The following is a 20,116-nucleotide window of genomic DNA, read 5'->3' as shown; positions in this document are numbered from 1 at the left end:
GTTTTTAAGTACTGTCTGCAATGCCCACGAGTGGTGAGTCAACCTATTAAAAATTAAAAATCAATTTTAGTGTCACCAAATGAACCAAGTGCTATTTCAACTTATTTTCATTATCACGATGCCTGAGAATCCAGGTGTTGGAGAAAACTTTACAAATGGGGAGCAAAACCAGCCACATCAACAGGCCCTGGGTGAGGGAGGGGTTGTGCCCCCATGACCATACCAGACACTCATCCCAAGGAAAGGAGGGGATGTATAGTAGAAGGAAATACAAAGTGGACACCTTGGTAGGATGGGGATGCTGAAATCCCTGGGTTTTGATGTCTGCCTTGTTGTGATGCTGACCTGGCCCCACCTGGTATTTGTTCTCGGGGAAGGAGACCCCACAGATGCTTCCCTTCCTGGTTCTGCCACTCTGAAAAAATGATGTGTTTTTTCACAGCCTTGGGGAAAACATCTTCGAGACTTCATGCAGCAAAACCCTGAAGATAATGGCTCATCATAAGCTCAGGCCATTTTTATTTGGGTCCATATTTACCTTTTGAAGTCACACCTGTGCACTCAGCACATAGACATCTAGCCTGGGTCCAGTGCCTGCTATGGTTCCTATCCTGGATGTGACAGAAGTGTGGGGTAGCACACATCAACTCCCAGCTAATGACTACTGCCCACAAAAAGCCATTCCCACTAGTCCCTCGACCTCCTACTAATGTCCTTGTACTCCTTCAAGGAGCTAAACTGGCAGAAAACTCCCTTTCTGCTGCTTGGGGAATGGGACAGGGACATGACTAAGCTTGGGCCAGGGAGAACCACCATTGTCTCTTGCAGTGGCTGCTAGTATTTCCTGAACTGTAATGAGCAATGTGTGGACACCAGAGTGTCCAGGGGGATCAGAGGGGAAAGGATACCCACCTGGAACAAGGAAGAGCATGACTCCCCTCAAACATGTCTAGATTTGCAGCCCTCAGAAAAGGAAAATTTTGAGACACAGAGCTGAGATTGGGCCCTTTGTTCATGCAGCCATGAACAGATGCAAACTGGTTCAGAAATCTGCTCAAAGCCACTTGCAAGATCAAGACCTTTCTTTGTAGCCTCTTGTAGACCAAAGATGGTCTCTTTTTCTAAAATGCTTCATGTTCCTGCAGCCTTTGCAACAGGAGGAAATTATGCCAGCCCTCTGAAACATTAATGTGAATTTTTTTTGCTCAGACTTGGTGTTCACCTTTGTGCTCAGGCTTGATTTTCTAAATGTGTGCATAATTACTAATGTATTCATTAAGAGTATTTCCCATGGTGTCAAACAACTCTAAATAGATACCAGAATAGAGGGTCAATCCAACCATTGTGCCTAAAAGATGAAAAAAAATCTGTAAAAACAGGTCAAGAGGAGTCTAATTATGGAGCATCTTTTGAAAAAAATTCATATATAATTTTGGGTATATATTTCAAAATTAAGAAAACCCACAGACCTTACTGATTATTTGTTAACCAGAACTAAGGATAAATTATTTTCACAAATCTAAATATAATAATTCTGTTGTGCATATAATTTAAAACATACTACAGCACAGCTCTTTGAAAATAGTAAATTATTCACAAATATTGACATTGTTTGTCAAAATTTCATACTTGACAGTTTGCCACAAGTAGAAGAAAACCACTATGGCCTAAAGTGTTTTCTGGACCATGTACATTTTCCACCCCCAAGTGTTTTTGCTTTTGATTTAACCAAGTAGCATCTGAGTGGCAAAAATTACGCAGTACTAAATTATGAGGTGCTGGGGAAGAAGTCTTAATTCCAGGGCCGGTACTGTAATTTTGGTTGAATTCTTCTGCTAGGGTCATGGCCAGTAAGAAAGGAGAACTTTCAGAGCTCAATTAACAGATTGAAAGAGGATATAAAGAGGAGGAGTTTAAATGCATTTGCCATTGGAGAATGTTTTGGATGAAAGAACCTGGAGCTGGGACTGACTAGGTGTAAGAAACAAAAACATAATACAAGGATGATTGAACAGTGGGACAGGTTGCCCTGACAAGTTGTGCAGTGTCTGTAAATGAAAGCTTCCACCATCCAATAGGACAAAGTAACATGGTATGAAGCCATTGCTGACCTAATTCTGAGCCATAAGTTGGATCTGAGATCTGACAACCCTTCCTGTCTGAGTGACTTGGCACTTCAGAGTGAATGGGTCTACCACAGCCTAAGGTGAAGTGACTTCACAGCAAAACCTCCAGTCCCAAACACCTGACAATGCCTGTTTGGAGTTTGCCAAGTCTGACTGCCTCGGAACAGCCCAGAGCTGGGGACCAGGGCAAGGGAACTTCATCCCTCACCAAATCAGGATCTGTGCATGGCAATAGGAGCATGATGTGCCCATCTGTAGGACCTGTGTGCTCCATTGCTCTTGTTCCCCTGCCTAAAATGGGCCTTACCCATTTAGGTCAGACCCATAACCTAAGTGGTGCTCATGGAAACCATTTCCCTCCTACCACTGATGGGGAAGAGCCTCCAAGAGAAAGACAAAAGCAGAGGAGAGGCTGACAGGGCTGTGTTGGTACCTCCCCCTCTCAGGAAGCCACCTCCCTTGGATGGAGAACCCAGCCCTTGGGCTCAGGGCCCCTCATTGTGGTTCTGACTTTGCTCCATTTTACCTTGGTTTGTTTTCATGGTCCAGCACCTGCACTGCTGGGGTCCACCCTAGGATCTATTGGCATGGAGGGGCCCACACAGCAGACACCAGCTGGGGATCACCCATGATGTCCAGGTATTCAAAGCCCTCCATCTTTCTCAGCTCAAAAGGACAATGTCTTCACATGCTGGCATGTGAACTCAATGACACATCCATGGTCCAGAGGTGCCTAAAATAGTCAGTCACCAAGAGGATATTTGGGGACCACTGCACACTTCTATCTTCTCAGCATCCCAAGGTGGCTGCCAGGGATGGGGCTGTCTGGGGCTCTGGTTAGGCTCTGTGCAGCTCTTCTTCTCTTTGACACTGCTGGAAAACCATGAGGCATGATGAGCATCTGGACCCAGAGGTGTTGTGCTGCCTGGTACATGTGAGGGATGACCACCAACATCCCAATAAGCACCAGGATCTCTGCAGCCAGGACTTGGCTCAGCACACATTAAACAAGTCCCTGCGAGGAAGGGGAAAAACCTACCCACAAGGTCCTTTGCCTCCCACCAGCTGATCAGCTTAGCACTGCAGCTGGATCCTCAAGCATGGGTTGCAGGAGAATTTTATTGCATCTTAAAAGAGAAAGACTAATTTCCCCACATCTCCAGCAGAACATCCCACCCGTTTTGCAAATCCTTTGGCAGTATTAGTCATTTATAACTATCAGTAATGATTTTCCAGGCCTCCCATCACAGCCAGTAACTAGGAGGAAAAAAAATATGCCAGGACAGAAATTGTTTGTGTTTCTAAATCACAAACATCAGCATTGTGTTATCCTAACAACTATCATCTTTATTTTTAGGATATTTAATCAACTTGGATGCTTTCAGATATATTTTAGTCAGACCACTTTGCTCTAGCTTACCTCCCAGTTCTGGTTGCCATGGCATAACAATGATTTCTCTTCTAGCTAAAAATAAACCTTCCGCAACAAATGTATTAGCCATTAAAAGAAAGAAAAAAACCCCACAAAAACAACAAACCCCCCTCCAAAAAAAAAAACCCACCAAAAAACCAAAACCACCAAAAAACCAAACTATGATGAAAACAAAACACCTCCCTATACACCAATTCACATTAGCCCACACAGCTGCTGCTATGGCATCAGTTGTACAAGGTCTTTGATGAAGTCTCTGTGCTTCTCCTTTTCTATTTGCACACTTCTATATTCTGGTTAAGGAAAGACAGACAAATGCATAAAACATTGCAAACATTTTAAAAACAGCATAAAATCAAGTGCGGTAACAGAGACTGCTGGTCCTCAGTGAGGCAGAACTGCCTGTCCTCAAAGTCTCTGTATCTCCTGGGCTCTGTTGGGAGAAATCTTTTATTTCTTTGGCATGAATCCAAGCAAAGGAAAAATCCTTTCCTTGCCAAAGAGGCTGATGGAAGACAAAGCTGGGGCATGAGGTGCTTCTTCCCCAGTGTGGAGGCAGCCCTGTCACACCTGCCCAGCCACCTGTGACTTTGGCAGGGTGGTGGCACGGGTGAAGCTTTACTGCAGCCTGGTATAAGGCACCTCATCCCTTCTGGTGAGAAATTCTCTCCTTTGCAGCTATATGTTTTGGTCAAAAATAAAGCGGTATGCCACATGTTTAACAATAAAATTAAACTACTGGAAACCAGAAATCAAACAAGTCATCTATGAGCATCTCCACATGATTTGCAAATGTTAATTTAGAGGTGCGGAAGGCTACAGCGATGCTAGAGATCATAAAAATTAATATTGGTAAGTTCAGGGAGGTGTTTTCTTCCAGTTTTGATTACAAAAACATCTTCCTTTCTCTTACAGTCCTCTGTGAGTGCAGTGCAAAAGGAAGAGGGCAAGTCTGGTCAGGTCTGTCCTGCCCTGCCCTCATGCCTCTCAGCCCAAATGACTTGGTAACCTCCCCACTGAGCCCCGGGAGGAAATGTCTCAGCCACGCAGATCCCAGCACGCCTGTGCAAGGGTGTGGAGGAGAGCACGCAGCTTGTTCTGTTCCTTGCTACCAAAACAGCTGCTGGCCAGCCACAGTGAACACGGGGCAAAATGATAACCTGGACGCTTCTGAAGTTCACTTAGAGAAATGAGACTGAAGCAAAGAAAGAAGTACTCTGTGATTTTGTGGAAGATGACCTACTCTTTCCCAAACTGTCCATATTTGCCAGGTCCTTACATTTGCTGGTCGTTATGCTCCTCTTTTAGCCTGTGAGACTGATACTTGCCTGTCTCTGTAAACACAGTAGTTAAAGGAAGGAGAGGATCAACTCCTGTCCCCAGGGACTGCCTGGCTCCTGTCCATGCAGCAAAACTCCCCATCCTTAATGTCATCAGCACCTTGCTGATAATAATATACATAAATACATATGTATAAAATACACATATAATTTTGCTGTCTTCTTGTAGCTGCTAAGAGCAGAAAGGTTGGTGGCTTTGAGAGTGCTTCCTAGTGAACCTGTTTCCTCAGCTCCTGCAGGAACAGTCAGCAGGGTAGTATTGATGGTTCCATGGTTAAAGCCTGGCAGGTTTAGGGCAAGGAAAGTTCTGTCCTCCAAGACCTGTGTGTCAAGGCTGGGGAGCTCAGTGGGTGCTCCCCAGCCTGCAGCAGAGGAATACACTTAAACATGCTTGCAATGGGTGCCCAGTTCCCCTCCAACAAAAAACAGATGGAGCATGGGAGTTTCTGTAATTGGCAGCTCTTTCAGTCCAGGAGATGCCCTGGGGCTCAGCGCTGGTGTGAATGCTAGCACAGCGGCTAACCAACCCAACAGGGTCACCAGCTGAACTCCTTGTTTTACCTGTTGCTAATGCCAGCATTTTAATAGAAAAAACACCCTTACCTGGGAGAAGGTAAGGGTGAACAGAGCTGGCCTGAGAGCCTATCCCAAATTTGTACCTATATCCACACAAACCAGGACATCACTCTCCTACTTTTCTTCACAAAACATGGCCCTCAGGCCTGGAGCTTGTATTTGGGTAAGAAAACAAAGCTGTGCTTTGTAGGTGGATTAATTAAGGTCCCAGGCACAAGACACCATGGGTGGACCAGCATCCCCAGTTGTGACCCGAGAACCTGCAGGTCTGGAGAGGCTCTCCAAAAACACACTTGATGTTTCTTCCTTCTCTGGCCCTCAAGCTTTGATGAACAGACAAGGTTCATCCCGTCCCCTGTCCTCACTAGTGACACAACCACAGCAAAGAAACCAATCTCATCAACTCTACCGATGGGCTTTTTCCATAGTTACACTGTCCAGCCTCCTCCTCTCATGTCTTACCAGCACAGGTTTGAAGGAAGAGAAGGGCATGTTCCTCATGAGCCGTGCTGCTGAGCTCACAGCAGAGGGACTCACGAGCTGAGTGAGGATGATGGGGAAGCTGGAGCGAAGACTTTCGGAGCCTGACTGTGCTTCTTGAGCCAGACCCATGCCAATACCACCAGGCCTTGGAGGAACATGGCCTTCCACTCATTCTCTTTCTCCTCTGGGCTGTGGGAAGATTGAGAAGAGGGTGGGTCTGTCTGCAGGTCCCAGGTCATGGCAGAGTGGCTGTGGGGCTTTGGCTGCCTTTTCCCCCAGGGCCTGGCTCCTGAGGAGGATGTATAACAGCCCATGTGCACAGAAATTTCTGGGACGGCTGCTCAACTTTGAAATAGCTTTTGGGAGAGACAATGGAGAAAAGCAGATCTATTTTTCTGCCCAGACTCAGTAAAATTGCCTTTGCTGGGCTTACAGAAACACTCCTCTGTCTCTCCATTTGAGTTTCTGTTTTCCTTTAGAGCTCACAATTTTTCCTTTCTGCTGCATGAAGTCAGCTGACAATTTTAAAGAGCTTTAAAATCCCTATTGTGGTATTTAATGGTTTTCCCAGAGCATCTTCCCTGTGTTTTACTCTGCTCCTCTCTTTGCTCATTATATCCATATTTTCTTCTGGAATATGTGTCTCCAACCAGCTACAGAAGACCCTTCCCTCCTGAAATTAATTTATTACTAGTTCATCATCTTGGAAACCGTTTTCCAGCTCTGCTTTTAATAGATGAGGTCATTTCTCTTCATAGAGACCCAAACCTGACTTTCTGAGAACAAAAATCCCTCTGTTGATTATCAGCATTGTCATTGTTTGGGCTTAATTTATATTGTTTCTTTCCACCTTTCCTCACAAAGAGAGGCTAAACCCACTCTGATGCACTGCCTGTCATGACTGTCAACTAGCTGGCATTGTCATTATTTTCACTGAAGACAGAGGGATTTCTCTGCACTCAGCTAAATGTGATTGTGTATGTTTGCAGGCTTGAGAACAAAAAAGAAATTACAATATCTGAAAACTTACGATAATTTATGGATCTAGACTTCCACCCCATTAATGGTATCCCTGAGGAGGGTGAAACAAACTGCCACTGGTCTGAAACGGGATCATGCAACCTAAAATAGCCCCATGCTGCCTCACTCCAAACTGTTTGGCATTTTTTGCTGTCATCTGTCTGGCGGACCTAAAACAGCAAGGGTGCCTCAAAACACGGCATGCTTATGGCCAAAAGAGCTCCCTGAGCTGTTTAGCAAATACAAAGAGAATAAGAGGTTAAAAGCCAAGAAATATTTTTCTTTGAATTTATCTGAAAAACCCATCCTGGAGGCTTCTTCAGGAAACGTTGCAGTGTGCAAAAAGATGCCATACACTGGCGCACTCTCGGTGCTTCCAGCACTAAATACATTATAAACATACTGCTTTAAGGTCAAAGAGGTGGCAAATCTGTGGCAGAATCTTGCATCAGACTCATAAGAGCTTAAAAAATAACAGGATTTTAATGACCTCTTCCTTCTCCTCCTCCTGTAAGCTGCTCGCCTAGTCACTAAATTGTTTTCCTGCTGCTCAGATGTCATCCAGGAATGGAAGAAAAGTGCCCAAAAACTGTGTGCTGGTCTCTGAATGCACAGCATGTGCTGCTGCCCCTTCACAGGAGAAGAGGCACTTTCAGATGACAGACAAGTATTTTAACATCCCCATCGAGGCTGAGAGCCTGGCTCACCCCTGGGCACATCAAACATCTGCACAGCTGTGCCTTTGGGCACCTGGCTGCGGGAATCACAGAGCCACACCTGCGAGTCGGCTCCCTGCATGGCACTGATGCCAAGCCATCGCCCGAGGGAGGAGTGTTAGCCAGTGAGGGGAAGGTAAAGGTGGTTCGTAGGTGGTTTCCATCGGGACTGCGTGTTCAAGGGATGACTTTGCCATCTTGGTTAGCTGAGTGTTGAGGACACTGTTTGGAGGGGGCTGGTCATCACTCTAGGGAAGTCAGAGTCTGCCATACACCATACACCATACATATATGAAATATCAAATTTTGGGCTATTTTTCACTGGCGTGTAACACTCATTGAGTTTCATCTGTTTTTCCATGCTCTTATTCTCGCTCTGGTTTCATTCAAATGCCTGCATTTCTGTTTAGCACTGTAAGGGAGATGCTGTCTTTACCTTATCACCATCCTTTGTAAAATCATATCCCGAATGATAATCCTAATGAGGTCAGGTAAAGCACACGCATATTCACACGCTTAGACGTCTATGACTCACCCTGACCATTCCTGATACAGCCCTTTCTCAGGGTGTGACTTTGCTTAAAACTATAGGTACCATGCATTGTACCATGTATAGATAAATACATGTATATGTGCATGTGTGTGTGTGTGTATACACTCACATAAAAAGTCTTTAAATCTGTATTTACATGAAAAATACATATGAAGCTAAAATAAATACATATGTAGTTAGATTTTGATGGCACTCAGGCCAAATGGATTATAGCTCACTTTCAAATGCACAGTCACTGGCTGCTGGTGCTGTGAGTAGGTTAACTGTTGGTTAGATCTTTTCCTGTGTGCGCATATCTGCTGAATTAAGAAAATTTCTGATTTCCCTGTGTAAAAAGTATAAGTAAAAAATGCATAAAGGAGGATGCTCTAATGAGCTTGAACAGGAGACCCAGTACTGAGAGCACCTGTTTCAGCCACACTCACTCCTCAGTCAATTCAGAAGTCTTGGTGAGAGCATCCAGCATGTTAGGGAAAGCTCTTAGCTATGGCTAATTTGTGATTATTATCCCAAAGGAAATATGATGCCCTGGGTCCTGGTATGAGGAGGTGATGGTGGGCAATGCTCCCCCAAAACCTATTCTGGGGTCTGGTTTTCCACCTCATACACTGCAGGAATCTGCTGTAGGGCAGAGCAGCCCTCCTTTCCCAGCCTGCTCACAAGGAACAGAAGCCTCCAAACTTCTCTAGTGGGTTTCCAAATTTCCAGATTGCTACAGAGTCAAGATTTTTGACATTGTTTGTGTTCCAGATTGAAGTTTCCCCATGGACCATGTTCCTAGTGGAAAAAATAATCACTTCTGGGTCAGAAAAAAATGAATTTTAACTTAGAACTGGGATATGTTTCATAAGAAAAAGATTTTGGAACATTTATTTAGAACCACATATCAGAAAGAGCCTGTTTCTATAGACATCCCTATAGTAAAAGAAAATATATTAGGAGGAAAGATCTTAATCTGCTCCAAATGTTTAGGGTTTTCTTTTCTTCCCACATTTAGAAACAAACAAACAACTCAAACAACTCCCCCCACTCCCCATATGGTTCAAGAGGATATTTTGGATTTATCAAAATGCTTCTGGGCATAAAATACCCAACCAGAATGACCTGTACTTGGTTTTGGCTTCTTGAGTCCTCCCTAGGAGCTTGGTCCTTTCTCCCATGGGACACTCTGTTCATTCCTGTGGCAGCCAGAGCTACCTCCTCCTGCAGCTCCAGGCACAGCAGGAAGCTGTGGAGCATCCAAGTCCCAGCTCAAGCCATGGCTTCTCTTGTAGCTGCAACAGAAGTAAATGCTGGCCTTGCTACTCTCTGGGATGCTGGAGCTGGCCAGGCATGGAGCTGGGAGTCAATTTTTACAGGTCAGAAGTTAATAGAACTGTTCTTATAACACAGGCACCTCGACAATCAGCTTTGACAAGCAGTTCAGGAAAGCTCCTGTGTACTTCTTCAAGCTCCTTGAGCTCCAGTGTAACAGGGGCTCTACTGTTAAATTAAAGTAGCAAAAGCACAAAAAAGCATTGAAGAATTGGGGCAGCAAGTCTGATAAAAGCTGTGTCTAGAGCAAGGGAAGGAAGTGAGGAGATACAGGAAAGCAATTCCTCTGAGAACCTTCTTCTGAGTAGTCCTGTCGAGATCTTGTGTTTATGGACCTGCAAATGTCTGCATCATCTTGCTTTTTTCCTGAGTTCTGGGTTCATGGGTCAGTGCAGAACAAAGAGGAATTAGTAAAACAACCACAGCAGTATCTTATAGCTTTTTCCTACTTCTTCTTTCCTTGATCTTATTCTAACTTGTCTTTATTAGTATAATTAATGCAGGACTAAACCCTTAATCCTCTACATTCCAACTGGCCACAGTACTGCTGTCCATGGGGGCATTATGGCCGGGCAAGCACTGAGTCATGGAGCTCAGGGATAATTGACTAATGTAGCAGCAGAAGATTGCACAGCTCATTTTGATCTGTACTTTGTTGAACAGGAGCCAAAACTGCAGCACTAACATGCAATTTAATGTGGGACACTTGGGCAGAGCAACCCCACAGCAGTGCTGGCACATACCTATATTCTCTGTACATCTATGTCAGTCTGTAAATACCATTTTCAGCCAAGGCTTTCTTGTGAATAATTATAAGACTTGGTAAATTTTTGTTCAGACTGAGACTGACTTGGGCAATGGCAAGAAAATACCCTGAAAATTCCTCCTGCCACTCTGTGCGGCATTGGTGGGATTTGGGGTCTGAGGGTCTGGGCAGTGGACACGTTGCAGGGACAGTGCAGTTTGTCAGTATTTCACGTCCTACATCCATCCAGTCCTCCTGTCTTCCATGTCCCAACATCAATGTCTATATGGCCTTGCAGTGACTGGTCCCATTGGAAAATCATTTATAAAGCTCCTGTACTGAGTTTGCATAGCTAGATCTGGGTAGCAGGGGTCTACAGAGATATCTTCTGTGAGAAGCTGCCAGAAGCTTCCTCCATGTCCAGCAGAGCCAGTGCCCAATCCAGGATGCATCCACTGCTGGCCAGAGCCAAGCCCATCAGTGACAGTGCTTGTGCCATCAGTAGTCTGTGGGTGGATCCTTGAAGGGGACACAACTGACCCAAATTGACCAAAGGGTTATTCCACACCATGTGATGTCAACTCAGACATAAAGCTCAGGAGAGGAGGAGGAAGGGAGGTGTTCATTGTTATTTGCAATATTTGCCCTCCGGAGCCAATGCTAAGTATGATGAAGTCCTATTTTCCAGGAAGTGGCTGGGCTTTGCTTACTGATAGGAAATAGAGAGTAAAGCCATGGGTTTTTTTCCTTGCTTGTGTGCATGCAAACTTTCTCTTTTGCTTTAGTAAATTGCCTTATCTCAACTTGTGAGTCATTTTCCATCTTATTTTCTTTCCCCTGTCCAGCTGGGAGAAGGAGTGATAGAGCAGCTTGGTGGGGACCTGGCATCCAGCCAAGGTCAACCCACCACAGCTACAAATCTAAGTTAAGCAAAATTTCCATGTTAAAACAGTCTCATAGGCTGTCTGCCAGCAGCCTCTAAAAGAAAAAGGAAAAATCACTCTTTAGAATGAGAAGAAGGAAAGAGTTGCGAAAATTTATGCTAGGCTTGCATACAAAATCCATCGAATTGTCATGCTGGCAAACATGAGGACTGGGTATATCAACAAAGCTGTTAGAAATTGAGCTGCTGAGCACCACAAATAAAGAAAGGTCCCTGACTGTAGAGCAGGGCCCAGCCCTTCCTCTGAGAGCTTGAGACTCTACAGTTGCCTACTTGCTGCAAATGCAGGTCCAGGTTCCAAGTGCCTTTGCTCTTTGAAAACAGAAATTACCTTTTAGATGGGTGTTTTTACAGAGTTTGAAGCAATGATTGGGCATTCATCCACTAGCTCAAGATACCTATGGGCTTTCTCATCAAATTGCTTCGCTTTTTGGGGATACTGTTTTTTCCAGCATTACTGGTGTAAGGGCGCTGCTTGTTTTGACAATGTGACATACCTGCAACACAGTAAAGGTGACTAAAGTGGCCTCAGTCACCAGTGTCCAGACATGCCAGGCTGCCTCCTTGAAGCAAGGTGTGTGCTACCACCACCCTCCTGCCTTGCCACCAAGGCTTAGGAGTCCAAGAACGAGCAACAAGTTCAGTCCTGGATTTGCAACAAGTAAGCTGCAGCTATCCCTCAGGTCTGTGCATCCTGAGCCAGTAAGCTTACCATCTCACTGACCTTTGGTTGGCCTATGGTACATTTTAGCTTCACTTTCTGCCATGTCTTCAATTATTTGTTCGCTCAAAATTTGTTTTATAGGGTTGCAAACCAATGAGGTTGGATTAATGAGTGTGTAAACAGCTTGGATCATACCCTCCTTCCCATTTCTTGCACTAACTGAATTCCTGTGTTATAGTATCTGTCTCTGATTTGATAGATCAGAAATCCTTGCTATCAGACTGCCAATTTCATGGGCCAGTTCCCTCAGCTCTGGGGATAGAGATTATCTGGTCTTTTTAGCTGGAATATATTAAACTCGGAGTTTAGCTTCCATCTGTAGTAGGGTAATTTCCATTTCTCTGAACATTTCTGTTAGTCATCCTGGCTCTGACCCTGCAGTCTAGATAATTATTCTTATTGAATTGCAGCGCCAAGCTAGTCTCTTATGTTTAGAGACCTGAATAAATTGTTACTCCTTTTAACCTGAGCAGGAAGCTGAATGTCAGGATCTCACAGATCTTTTCATTTGGGAAGGTAAATCAACAGGAGGAATTGAGTGGCTCTGAAGAAGTTTTGATGGTTTGCTTTCATGGAGGTGCAAAGACCAGAACAAAATGCTCTAGTGAGTTCCCAGCTGCCTGTCCCAAGCCCATATAGATGGTGCTGGAGCAGCCAAGACCAGGCAGGATTTCCCACAGAGCTGGGGGTACTGTCACTGTGGCCACCATACCCTGCCAGCAGTCAACTGCAATGCCTCCTGTCCTAAGCATGCAACATTTTGTTCATCTTTGGGAACTTTTTCTCATTAGCATATCGTTATAACTTACTTTTTTATCTTTCTGTTAACTTCAAATCTGCTCATGCCCATTTGGTCCAAGGTCATCTTCTGCAGCGAGATTTTCTATAACCAGTCCAATGGATGACAAATTAGGTTGAGGTAATGTCATCCTTGCTTGGTTCAAGGATGAAGTGAACCAAGTGAACTGCTGCATCCAAGAATACCTGGGGCTTCTGCTATTAGCACAACTATTTTCCAGGTAGCAACTCTGAACTTCAGGACTTTTCAATGATACAATTCTCAAGAGTGTCTATTTCTGCTGAAACTGCAAAGCATTCTCCCACTTCAAAAGCTGCTTCACACTCGGAGTGTGTGGCAGAGCACACAGAGTCTGTTTCACAGTCCCTAGTTCCCCAATCGTCTCTTCCAAAATCAGCTGATAACATCCCTTGTTTCCATTTGCATTGGTTTCTCTGTTTCCTTAACGGCTCATAGATTGGTCGCTGTTCCTTCTGCTTATGTGTTTGTCTGTCTAGCTATCTAGCTATTATCTTCTATCTACTGTCATGGTCATTGCTTTTGCTCCAGCATTGTCTATATATGTTCACTCTGACCAGCTCCCTAACATGTCCATGGATATTTCTGCTTTTAAATTGCTTTTCTCTTTCTCTGTGATAAAATCAAGCAAATGGCTTTACTGAGTCTCAGATAATCTCCTCCTCTTATTTTTTTTTTGAAAACTCTTCTATTTCTAGGCTTGTCAGCATTATCCCATCAGACTGGTAGATTAGGCATGCAGGTGAAATTCCCTTGCCAAGAGAAGTCCCATTCCTGGAAATGCCTATTATTGCAGCAAGAGTGTGATGAATGTTGTGTTCATGCTGTGCTGCCATGAGGGATGTCACATGAGTTTTCTTTGTCCTGCACCCCTGAGTACTTTTCAACATTATTATCAAAAACTTATAAGAATTTGCTGATTATTTGGTGGAAGTTAATCAAGCTGAAAAGTAGATTAACTGCATTAATTCACTTCTAGCTTTTTCTGGAGTTTACTTCTTCAGCAGTTATTTGGTGAACTTGGAGATTGCTTACTTCATCTTGTGAACAAACCTTTATGTCTACCTGCCTCTGTAAGTGCCCGTAGCTTTTATCTTTTAAGGTTATCAAGGCAGGTGTTGATGTACAAGACACAGCATCTTGACTCATCTGCCCTGGCCCCTGGCTGTGGCTGGAAATGTTGAGGTAGCAGTGCCACTGGCTTTTGTTGGGATCACATGGAAGGTTGCACCTCCTGGGTCAGTCAGACATAACCTGGCAGGAAAGAAGAGATCCAAGGAGAGCAGTAGCAAACCCATTGGTGTGATGATGTGAAAACAAGCCTTCAGGCCAAAAGGCTTTTGCAGACATAGACTGAGCTGTTTGAATAGCCATCATGTCCCTTGGTAGCTGACTGTACCCCCCACTAGCTGGGCTTATCACCATGAGAGCAGGGCCCCATCAGAGCTGTATGAAGACTCTCCATACCACTGTGGCAGCCCTTCATTCTGCTAAAATCCCTGGGGACCTCACACTGAAAGGGAGCTGGAGCACTCACACAATCCCTCAAAGGGCTGCCTGTGTGCCTGCCCATCAAGGGCAAATAATGATCACCTGGGGTGGGACTTCACCCAAGTATGCGCAGCTAAAAGTAAAGGCAAATCAGATACCTACACCCCACTGCAGTTAATGGAGCCTCAAGGGTGCTCACAGATTTAGGTATACACTCAGATTTAGGTATACACTGGAAGGTGAGAGGAATAAATTTAGGAGTCCACCAAATGAACCTAAATCCTGTCTTTGATGGCCGATAAAACCTTCATCTTCTCCAAAGGTTTTCTAAATCTCTACAGTCATAAACCCAGCACTAAGTAAACAAGTTGGTGGCTTTTCTGCAAGGTCAGTCATAGACTCAGCCAAAGCTAATGGTTATCCCCTGATTACACACTTTCTCCATTAATCCTTGGGTTGGAGAAACTACTCCAATCCCCACCTCATGCCTCTTGTGCCAGAGCTGGAGGAAGAGCAGCGACTGCTGCTCTACTGCCCCACATGTTGTGCCACAGAGGGGGTGGGTCAGCACAGCTGTTGAGTGGCAGACACAGGGGTGGAGAAATAGTCACTTCTTCCTTTCTATTACTCATGCTGCTCAGTGTCTGGGGAAGGAGCATGTGTTGGATTGGGGATGGCATCTATGCCAGCGTGTGGCCCCATCCCCTGCTCTGTTGGTCAGGGCAGAATGGCTTAGTGATGTTCCTCCTTTTGTGCAGTGGAACTGCAAGGGGGGTGCATTTTCTTTGCCATTTCTGATACCTCTAATCTCTGTTTCAAAACCAGCTTTCTGAAACTCAGGAGGAAAAACATTTCCCTCCCTTCTCAGCACAGATATGTTTTGCTTGCTGAGGCGAAGGGTTGCAGTGCCTGTCTTTCTGCACTGCAGTACCAGCAAATATGTCTCACAGGAACATTCAGGCATCTATTTGCTCTAAGATAGGAACACTGAGACTTTTATTTCCACTGCTTAACCTGTTTAACCTTGTTTGTCTACTAACAAACCCCATTTAAGTGCTGTTCTTTTTATTTTGGTTGCTGTTGTACAGAAAAAGAAAGTTCATCAGGAGAAAAGCCTCTCTGCTCATGCCAGCGCATACTGAAGAAAAATAGGCTTGGGTTTGAGTTTCATTTTTTTCCCTTGCAGAGAGGCCCAAACCAATTAGAGGGCTCCTCAATTCCTTCAGTGAGTCTGCAGCTGATGCCCTCTGGGAGATGCTGTCTGGGAGCACAGGGCTCCCCATCCATTTCTTGACCACCTGGCAGTGGTGTAGCAGCAGAACCGGGAAAGGATGGCAATGGGGAACAGGTCGGTGTCCCCAGGCACACTGATGCACCTGGCAGGTTGTCCTGAGACCACATGGGGACAAGGATAACCAGGAGTGGCCTGTGCAGCAGCCAGCCCATGCTGCTGCACAGGGTACCAACCAAGGCCACATGTCATGCATTCCCATGAGAGACAGCTATCCCGAGAGGCAGCACATGACTGACATGTTACCATTTGATGTGTAAAGCAGCACTGATTGCAAATTAACCATCTTTTAGCCTGCATTAGAGTATTGCCATTGAATAACTCTGCACAGCATGAAAAGACCATTGATGGCAGGGCAATTTGAATATTAAGTTCCCCTTGAAGCAGGATATGCACAGTTACAGCTTCTGCAAGGTGATGGTTTTTCCATGGTAGCCCAGCCTGGGCAGATAACTACACTGAGAAAACACAAGTCAAAATGCTTCCAGAAGAGCCCCAAAGTAAACAAAGAAGCTGTCAGGACTGTTTGACCGAGCACAGACTCTTGGAAGCATGTCCCAAGCACCAGTATGATAAATCTCCAAGTTGTGCTGCATTGAGTCGGAGTGTTCCAATAGCAGGAGCCAGGATTTGCCCCTGGGTGATACAGTTGACTTTCCAAGTCATGGTGCTTCTGCCAGCTCTGTACCATGAAACCACTCTGGACACCTGAGATTGCGCTTCTGGAGAATTGTGACAGGTTGGGACCAAGAGTGGGTCTGCATTCCTCTAAGGGCAGGGAGTATTTCAGGGGGCATTTCAGGGAGCCCTGTGACTCTGTGCAGAGCACCTTAGGCAAAGGGGTTTGGGTACAGTGCGTCCCTCAGAGTGCACATCGTGCTCATGCAAGGCAAAAAAAGGGGTGGAGGGTGGAAGCAGGGGAGAAAGGAAACAGCTGCCTCACGAATGAAATGATTTGCCAAACTCCCATGGTTAGATTTAATAGCTGGGTACTGCAAGCTCAGGAGAACAATGTAATTTATGTCATTACTGCTAAAAGGCTGGTTTGATGGCAAGGGCTTCATTTGAGTTGCCTAAAGTGTTTAACAAAGGGGAAAGTGAAAACAAACATGAAAGCTGTATTAAAAATTATGAGGATTTTGGGGAGAATGCCAGGTACATTTTTCCAGTGGTACTAAGTCCTCTCCTGACAAACAGCTCATTTTGCCTATGCTAACTGTAAGATATGAAGCTGGAGCTAGAGTTAGAGGGAAATAATTAGGTTTTGCTTTAACTATACAAGTTTCTGGAACAGTAGTTGGGTCACCCTGTTGTGCCTGAAGAGCAGAAGCAATAGTGTGCTTCTTTTCTTTCAGTATTAATTGTCTCTTCTTGAAAATGCACTTAGCATCTTTTTAAAGTATTTTGGGGATGGGAATGGAAGGAGACAGAATAGGTCCAAAGGGAGGAGGTCTGGGTGGTTATGCCAGACCCACCTTTTCCTACTAGTGCATTGGACATGACAGTCCTGTTCTCACAGCAGCAGAAGCAATGTGTGTGGCTAACCCTGCTGTTCTGCCTGGTTCTGTACATGGTGCTATTTTTAATGCAGCAGCTCATACATCCTTGAGTGGAGCATGGTGGGAACTCAAGTTAAAAAAGTGCTGCTTCTTCACGAAGGCACCACCAGGCCGCCCTCTCAGTTCTGTCTGTTATGAGGCCATATGGTGCTGGGTATGTCCAGTCCTCTCCCCGGAGCTCCAAATGCCACCGAGTGCTGCAGGGGAAGCACAGCTCACAGGCAGAACATTCACGGTTCTCTCAGGGCTGTGCTGAAGCTGGGTCAGGGTACCTTCCTTGGCCACCTGCTGATCCTCTGCCAGCACAACACTCTGAAGGACTCAGGCACACAGGGAAAACTGAGGCAGCATCAGCCTCTGGGTCACCATTTGGGCTGAAGGGCTTCTCTGGGCATTCTTGCCCTGAGCAGACAGCTGGCATCAGCTGCCATCCTAGCCAGGGTCCTCCTACAGCACTGCTTAGGTTAGAAGTGCCTAAATTACTCATATGAGAAATTCATCACAGAGCCCCTCAGCCTGCAGAGGGCTGCACCTGCCTGTATTTGCTCACCATTTGGCACTGGTGGGACCACTGGGAACAGGCCAGGTGCTGCCAACCTCTTTCCCTGGAGAGACACGTGCTCCTTACATCAGTTTGCATTCCCACCAGAAGGCCCTTCTCCCTTGTGCAGCCACAGACAGCCACGCTGGGGGACGTTTGAGATGGCGGTCAGCTCACCTTCATCCAGCAAAGCTGATCTTTGCTTGCTGGTAATCGCAACCAACTGGGTGGCAATGATTTTGCAACAGAGTGGCTGCCAGGCCATTCAGATTATCTGCTCCAGCGCTCTGAGAGACAGCTGGTAAAGTAAATAGTAACAATCTAGAGAAATTATCTTTATTTGCCTGTAAGCACAGCACTGTAATGCAAGGCTCAAATGAGCCTCCTTTGGCATGCAAGGTCAGCGTTGCCTTTTGCATATGACATTGGCATGTATTAAGATAAGTCCCAGCCCCACAAAGCATCCCTTAACCAAGAAGCTTCAGAATTAACCAAGACATTTCAGAATTAGATGTATTTTGTTGTTCTTGTCAGAGATCAGCTTACAGAATTGACTGGCAGGGAGATATGAAGGTTCATATGTGCAAATACTTGAATACTTTTGGATGAGTTTTAAGAATACATTATTATACCTTTTTATTGCTCTAAGACTTGTTGCTGCACACAGGAGATGGTCACCAATGTCCCATCAGCTTTAATAGGACAAGATGCAGGGTATGTACTCCAAAAAACCCTGATTTTCGTGATGTTGAACACCCCGTTCCCCCTCCCTTCTGCCTGTACGAAGTTAATGTTATGAAGCTGGTGGTTATGAAGGTAGTTTCTTATAGTGTAAAATATGCCTTTTATTGAACAAGCCAGACCTGCAGATCCTCAAACTCTGAAGATCTCTGTAATTTAAGGGTCTGACATTATTTTTTCTGTGTTTTTTTTTTTTTTTTTTTTGTATAGGTGTGTGCTTTGCTGCCCCATTCTCTGACTCTGAACCCAGGGAAACATGGCAGGAGAGACACTCAGAGATGAAGCTGCCGGATCTCAGCATAAGGGTCCCAGGCACTCACAATGCACCATCATACAGGACTTCCACATGACTGAGGCATTTGTGCCAGGGCCCCAGGAAACCTCTACCCTCTGTCTCAGCTGCCACTGCCTGTGGATCCCCACATGAGCATTGCTGAGGGTGCTGATGGGCTGTGAGGGCTGTGTGAGGACAGGCACAGCACACATGGCCAGCACTGTGCCAACCTGCTTGCAAGAAACTTCTCTCTTAGCCAGCGGACCTGCAGTCTGTCCTCTGGCTGGTTCTTCCATGGAGGTTTCCAACAAGGAGAGTGCTTCGGTGCTGGAGCCAGCTTGGTGCGGGTGCTCCATGGAGATCTGACTCAGACATGCAGGTTGCCAGATACCCACCAGCTGCCAGAGTATTTCAGTCATTAATAATGGCAAGATTAATGCAAGGTATCAAAAGTGTTTCCAGAATGAGCCAGGGTTTTCAGCTTTACTGCCTTTTGCTTTTTCATAAAGGATCCAGAACCAGCATGGATGGTGCTCCTGGAAAGGCCTTTGCTCTCCTTCAGGTTGTGTTCATCACATTTGTACCATACCTGCACTATCAGTGCCACTGAGTGAGGAGGTCACCAGAAAGAGCAGATGCTACTCCTGGCATGAACATATAAAGAATATTTCACTGACTCTGCTGGAGCATCCCTCCCAAGGCAGAACATTTGAGGCACTTTGTCTTTTCCTCTGTGTCCAGCAGCGGCTACTGAAAATTCAAGACATTGGTTTGGGTAGCTCTGGAGCATTAAGGCTGCTGCTGTGCTTTTGTTCCCTCCCATCACTATGCATTTAAGTGTTGTATCAGTTTCAGCACTATCAATTCCTTGACTGTGGTTATCTCATGCAATAAACTCCACTGCCTTGTATTTGTGCTGTCTTCAGATGTTTTCTCTTTTGGATTTGTATGAGACAACTGGTGTATGGACTCTGCTGGATCTGCATGCACTGTGTTGCTCACCAGTTGTCACATCTTCACCTCTTAGTCTCATGATATTAGACTCATCTCTGTCTTGAGCACATCTCTTTTTTCCACTGCTGACTGCAGAAGTTTTGCGTATCGCTAATCCTTTTCATTCTTGTCTCTGGCTCACTTTGCTGTTGCTGACGTATGATGTGAAGTGGCATGCTAATAATGCTCTACAATATTTCAAGTGGGAGTACAATAATTTTATAAAGAAATTCCACATTTTTGTCAGTTTTCAGATTTGGTGTCTATTTTGAGTCTAGGTTATTGAACACAATGAAGTGCAATGATGCCTGGATCAAGGTGACTTGAGTTACTCTAGGACATATGGTCTGTATGTAATGAAAACTTTCAAATCATCCCTTTCCACAAGCAGCTTGGAAAGGATTTCCACCCACTGCTGTGCTACGCATCCAGTTTTC

The 20,116-nt window shown here is 45.2% G+C and overlaps 2 long non-coding RNA genes across 2 annotated transcripts; one reads left to right on the top strand and one right to left on the bottom strand.

The window, feature by feature from the left end:
* Positions 1–994: 994 nt before the first annotated feature.
* On the bottom strand, positions 995–3,656 carry LOC137469586 (uncharacterized). The gene is made up of 2 exons (XR_010996600.1): positions 3,547–3,656; positions 995–3,383 (listed from the first exon to the last, which is right to left on the bottom strand). It is a non-coding gene; the product is annotated as an uncharacterized lncRNA (long non-coding RNA).
* A 2,420-nt stretch (positions 3,657–6,076) lies between these two features.
* Positions 6,077–19,951, top strand: LOC137469585 (uncharacterized). Its single transcript, XR_010996599.1, has 3 exons — positions 6,077–6,168; positions 11,701–11,931; positions 18,623–19,951. It is a non-coding gene; the product is annotated as an uncharacterized lncRNA (long non-coding RNA).
* The last annotated feature ends 165 nt before the right edge of the window (positions 19,952–20,116 follow it).

This window comes from Anomalospiza imberbis, chromosome 2 (assembly GCF_031753505.1).
Source record: "Anomalospiza imberbis isolate Cuckoo-Finch-1a 21T00152 chromosome 2, ASM3175350v1, whole genome shotgun sequence".
Lineage (NCBI taxonomy): Eukaryota > Metazoa > Chordata > Aves > Passeriformes > Viduidae > Anomalospiza > Anomalospiza imberbis.
Note: the sequence above shows the minus strand (reverse complement) of the source record. Positions and strands in the feature narration are given on the sequence as shown.